The following is a 6,680-nucleotide window of genomic DNA, read 5'->3' on the forward strand; positions in this document are numbered from 1 at the left end:
TCAGGAAACTCTGATCCTTAGTTTCTGGGACAGATTTCTAGAAACATACAAAGTCCTCCACATTCTTCCAGAAAATGGCCTGAAGTTTCCCCCAAAGATCAAGGGGCCTTTTCTTAGCCAAACGACCAAATAGCACTGTAACCTAAAATCTAACCTATCTAAAATGTTAGCAACAAGCACCAAACCATTGGCTTTAACAAAAAGGTGCATTTCTCCCTGCTAAATCTACAGAGTTAAGAAGTTGGAGAGAACTCAGTATTTGATTTCATTTGTCTTGCAAAAAGTGTGCTTATTTTAGGCTGAGCCAGCTTTGCCTTCCTTGGACCCTTAACTTATTGTGCTTGGAAGGTTAAAATGCAGAAATGGTCAAAGTGTATATTTGCTGTCCCTGGCTGGAGAGCCTGGTTCTTTGCTGCTGAATAGAAGCTCTTTCCTCTTATGCAAGGCACTTAAAATAAGGAAATTTTCAATGACTTCATTACTAACAAATACTTCAACAGCCACTTCTCAAAAACCTCCTCTGGTGAAGAAGAGACCCTCACTTCAGTACAAGGTCACAGCCCCTTCCAGTCGATGGGCTTCTTGCCAGAATTTTGCAACAGCTCATTAGCTTTAGAAAAATGTCTATACCCAAAGAACCCTCCGTACACAGACAGGGGGGAGGGATGAGCAGTCTGCAGTATATGATGCCCCTTTCTGACAATGGCACTGCCCTTCTTCCCAGCATAAGAGCCTCAGAGCAGGAAGACGAAGCCATTCAAGTTCTGATTCGGCCAGTACATGACTGCATCAGTGAACAGCTCCCAAACCCTCTCCTTAAGCGAATTGGTTTGATGGACCCGGGCAGTTGGCACATCACTGAGCAATAGGTCACCTTGTTTGGCACATCCCGATAAATCTCCATGGCCAGATGAAAACTATCTATGTCCGTAGACAGCTCTTTATAAATGTTGCCCAAACTGGGCAGAAGTGGAACAGATCTTTGGATGCTAAAGCAGAGCACAATGAGCTTGATGGATTCCATGACAAGGATCTTGTACCAGGATGACAACCTTCACATCTCTTATGTCACATGTTTGAGTCCACGTGAAGACTTGGTGTGGAGGTGGATAAACAGTGTAATGTTTTCTTTCTTCTGCACCATCTCCATTATAAAATACAGTTTCCCGAACTCTCTACTGAGGTGCTTCTTCCAACTCTTGCCCCCAGCAAGCTGCGGCCATAGCCTTGATTTTCTGGATGCAGACCAACTGCTCTTGGCTCAGCAGTGAGGAGAATGGCCGCCGGGTGCCTCCTGCCTGGCCTGGGCCTTCTTGGTGGGCTTGTCAGTCCTCTGCTTCGCTGTTCTTGTCAGCTACAGCTGCCACACAGTTCTCGGGTCAACCTGCAGGCACCGACTTTTAAGTCTTTCTACCTGTGTTTTCAAATGCAAGACACTTTGTTTCACTGAAAAACAAAATAATAAATGTAGACTTATTCCTGTTCACCAAATAGACAAATTTTAGTTTGGAAATGAGAAGAAGCAGACAATTATGAGGGTAGTGTGAAAAGTTCTGTGATAGAGACTAATATAACAGTGAGACAAATAAATAAAACAAAGACAAATATATAAAAATGAGGAAATTAAAATGAATACAACACAGTGACTATATATTTCTGGAATATTAATCCTGACAATCATTAGTGAAGTAACTTGTTTATTGTATATGCATATTTTATAAGAAATTGTTCCTAGCTTAAAAAATAGAAATAACTGTTTGGACAAATTTCTTATGAATTGGGTAAGAAGATGGTAGAGTTTAAATTTTAACCTGAGGCTCAGGTTCCTAAGCAATAAATCACTTCATTATAGTATCTCAGCCAGTAACTTGACTCTCTGCTATGTTCTAATTCTGTAGGGCACACTAGCAGGAAATTGTATAAAATCACAAGGGAAAGGTTTAATATCTAGCACTTTTGTGTAAGTTGCTCTGTACCCTGTACAGAAATTGTTGAACTACAATGAGCTGTCTCATTAGATAAGAACCAGAAAATATATTTGCTGAAATCTACAATATTTGTCTTTAAAATATAGACTCTTTTTTTTCATTGTCTTTCTACCATTTAACTAATACATGATAGCTTCTAATTAAGATGAGAATGATGCTTTTAAATGATCTTCTATATTCCAAAGTTTCTCAAGCATAATTCTTTACAAATTAAAAAAAAATCTATCAGACTAACAAGAGAAGTAAAAGCAGGATGGAAGCAAACATGGAGTTTTAAGAGAGGAATGAAAGTGAACACACTGAGTCCACATTGGACCATTAGTTTAGATCACAACCCTGTTGATCTTTAGCATTTAGCATTTGGTCCCAGTTTGGTGATATATGATTTTTTGAGGTGTTTTCACTTCCTACTTTGGTATTTTCAAAATGCACACTTCTTGTATAATTCTCTACCTATAAATTTTATTTTATGATATGATCAAGAAAATAAAATGGAATAAAATTTAGGTCAAACAATTATTTAGGCAAAGAGCTGATAAAAGTTTCACTGAGAACAAAGGGCAATCTTTTTAAGATCAGATTTTCCAGAATTTTCCTGTGTAGTGTAGTTAAACTGTTATTTTAAAAACAAAATGTCACATATATACATATATTATATATATATAGTCATATATATCTTTTCATTTTGTAATGTGTGTTCACACACATTTCTATTTTATTATTCAGGAGAAATTTACAAAATGCTCTTAAAGTATATCAACTGAATTAATGGATAGCAATGCAGGGGGAATCAAAAATATGGAATATATTTCCCCAAAATTAATATAAATATTAAGTGCTACTTAAGAAAACATTTGAACAAGATTTCTCCTTTTTCCTTTTTGTGGTGCTAGGGTTTGAACCTAGAGCTTTATGCATGCGAGGCAAGCACTCTACCACCTGAGCTATATCCCCAACCCTGAACAAGGTTTCTCATAGGTCTGCAAATCCATGTAAAAAGCTAAAAATATAGTATTGCCAAGGCAGATTTGAAAATAAAGAACAAAGGGGAAAACATTTAAAGATTATCATAAAACTATTGTGGGGCAGAGTTTGGGTGGGGAGACAGTGTTGGTGACAGAATAAATAAGAAGAAGAAATGTAAGCCAAAAATAAAGATTTGTGTATCTTTAAATTTATGGAAACTTATATGATGGAGGTGGCATATCAATGGGATTGACTCAATAAATTATTTAGGAATAATCTTTTCCTATAGGACAGATAACTTAGATCAAGAGTCAAGCAAAGCATAGTTCACAATTCATAAAAGAAGAAATAAGAATGTCCAAAGGATACTTAAAAATATGTTCATCCTCACCTGTAATTAAGAAATAAAATAATAACAAAAATGAAATTTATTTCACAAGAAATTTGACAATTTTCAAGTCGGGAAGGATAGAGAAAAAATGGAAATCCTTACACACAAAAATTAGCACAAACAATATAGAGAACAATTCAGGATCATCAAAAATCCTAAATGAACTCTATAAGCCAGCAATGCAATGTCTAAGATGTTAATGAGGAGGATGCCCACAAATGAATACAAAGGTATCTGTGAAACAGTCCAATAACAGTTAGTAAGACCAACAGGTATGTTGTTCCTCCTAAGTACTGACACTGTCCTAGGGTAGGGATAAGTTATTTTATCATCATAGTAGTGCTGATCTAATCATAGATGTCATACTATTATAGTCTTCATATTATAAATAAGGAAACTGAGGCTCAGAGAGAATAAGGAATTTCCCCAAGGTGCCACAGTAATAGGTTATAAACTCAGATGGTGTGGCTACAAAGTCTATATTTCTTTAAGAACCATGCTCTGCTGTTCCCCATGAATTAAAAAATTAATAATATATGATATTGTGTAGTTTCAAGAACAAATCTTGAAAACTCTGATAGTGAGGGGGAAAGCAAGCTTCAAGATAACATGTACACTTTGATAACATCTGTGTAAGTTTTTAAAAGTCTTAGGTATGCAATATTGCATTTTTTCATTGATGTGTACATTTACATTTGTAACTGGAAGAGTTCATATTAAATTCATGAAATGGCTGACTCTGAGGAGATGAAAAAGGAAATAAGGTTGGAGATAGGAGACTAAGAGGCTGTCAAGCTTATATTTAATGTTGCATTAAAAGAAACCTTTAATGAAATGTGTGTATGCGTTTGTAAATTCCAATTCACTGGTGCAGTTTGTGACTTGCTAAAGAACATGGCAAATGGCAGAACTAAAAATCAAACTCATTCTAAGTAGATTTTTTTCTCTTTTTAAATTTGGCTAACCAAGTATTTGCTGCATAGACATAAAAAGTGTAAAAGTATTTGGAAAAGAAATTTACTACAATAAAATATAATATGTTTACTTCAAAAATTTTCCTGTTATTAACTCATTTATTATTTCATTCAACAATAATTATTGAAAAACTGTTTTGCACCAATTACTATATTTATTTTTTTATATTCAGCCAATTTATTGTAAACAGGATAACCCTAGGACTCTATCATACTGGCTGTGTCACATGCTCTTTCACATCAACTAGTCAAAAACAAGACTTTAAAAGTTCCCAGTAACTAATAACTTAATGTGTTTCACAAATCTCATCTGCTAAACACCGAGTAAATATAAGTATCTAGGGTAGTCTGTTATTGCTCATGGAATGGAGCTGGGACCCATGTAAATGAATCCATCAGTAAGCCTGAGTGACCCAACAGTAGCTCTAAGTCCCATTTGGAAACCCGAAAGTTCTGGAGCACACTGACCAAGTGCAGGTTCATGGAAGAATATAAGGAATTGCTTTCAGATCTCTTCAGGGGCCTTTTCTCATACAAATGACACTTGCAAATTTTATTCACTTTTTTTTTTAAGAGCTAAAAGTTACTCAATAGCACATTATTTTCCACAGAAAAGATAGGTGGATTTTCATTTACTTTTACAGTGATGGACTTAAACATCCAGGACAAATTTTAGATTCATCTTGTATATTTTTGCAGTTTGATGAAAAGCTGCATAGTCTACAAATGCATGAGACCAGAAGGAGATAACTTCATACACTTTCTGATGGACCAAGACAGCTTCACACAAGAAGCCTCTTGAAGTTAGATAAAAAGACAGTTACAGCACCATATTGACCTGACAATAGAAAGGAGCCCTGCTTTTGAAAGCAGCCTCTTTGGTTGTGACTAGTATCATTCTTGCCCCAAACTGAGATAATTTGGAAAATGGAAAAACCTAAGATGTGAAAAGACATGATTCCACACAAAGAAGTCCTGGCAAATCAAGTCATATGGGGAGGTTACATTTCATTTGAAAATGCCATTCTTTGCCTGAGTTAGTGGACAACAGGACCACTTACTCTTACTAGTGCCTGTATGTGGAAATATATTCACAATTTCTGTTGAAGCAAGTTTTAATAATAGTAAATATTTCAAAACATCTGTTTAATCTACAATTACTACATTTAAATACGAGGTTGAGAATCTAGTGAAGATTAAACTCATGACCTCTAGTTTAGAAAATCAAGGTTCAAACAACCATCAACAAAGGGAGGTAGTGAAGCTAGTAACTAATCATTGTTTGAGCTTGGGGAAGAAAATCTATCTACATCTTACAAGGAATTATCTTTACACATATCATTCCTCTTAATGGTATAATAGTAATTTCAAGCATTATTATCTTTATTATTCTCTGTAACTATGTAATAATCATGGTGTTTCATTTCTCATCTCCAGAGAAAAAAGGAAAACTCCACTGGGAAGATGATGAGAGAGATTAGACCAAATGGTCTTGATAAATTTTCTATTGTAATTTTAAACAAAGCCCTAGATACCATCTGACTAATTGCAGATATTTCTGGAAAGCTTGAAGGTCTCCAAATAATTAGGTTGGGAAGAGGGAGGAAATCAGTTAGGAAGCCGATATCTCCCTGGACACTGTTACAAACTGGCAACTGGCCTGCGGACTGTGGTGCTGCTGACAGTGTGAGCACCAGGCAGCCCATCTCGGAGGCTAATTTGGTCTCCGAAGCAATGGCGTGTCTATCCAATTTGGGAAAGCATTTTGGCCGTGAGAAGCATTCCGAAGCAAAGGTTCATAGGGAGAGGAAAGAGGAAACTCGAAATTAAATTTAAAATGTATTTGTTATGAGCTGAATAAACAACAATTTTATGTGCACTAACCAAAATGTTCTGTCATTCTTCATCAGCAATCGTTACATTTAAATTCCTTTGCTAAGGAATAAAAAAGTGTCCAGGGGACTGGTAAATCTTTATTTGCTTCATTAAGTCTGCACAAAACAAAACAGAACCGAAGTTGATAACAGCATCCTATGAAGACTCAGCTATCACGATTCTCATCCAACAAAACAAATCTGATACAGTGAAAGAAGTGTTTTAAATTTCAGAAAGAGATGATGATAAGATGATGATAAATATCCATATTGACAGCAGACAGGATATGTGTTTGCTGTAAGATCTAACAGGAAGAAGAAAGTGTCCTTCCCAGTCTTCATGCTTTTATTTCAAAATCTGAATTTATTGCAGATTTATTTTTTTTTCCTGATGAGAATATTGATATCAGACTTGGTTACAGCCAGGAGAGAATGATATAGAAATCTGGCTTTTATACACCAAAGTCCCAGTACATGGTATAGCCTA

General features: G+C 35.6%; 1 pseudogene; it reads right to left on the bottom strand.

The window, feature by feature from the left end:
• Positions 1-554: 554 nt before the first annotated feature.
• LOC101977766 (uracil-DNA glycosylase pseudogene) lies at positions 555-6,025 on the bottom strand (annotated as a pseudogene).
• Positions 6,026-6,680: the final 655 nt, after the last annotated feature.

Source organism: Ictidomys tridecemlineatus, chromosome 3 (assembly GCF_052094955.1).
Source record: "Ictidomys tridecemlineatus isolate mIctTri1 chromosome 3, mIctTri1.hap1, whole genome shotgun sequence".
Lineage (NCBI taxonomy): Eukaryota > Metazoa > Chordata > Mammalia > Rodentia > Sciuridae > Ictidomys > Ictidomys tridecemlineatus.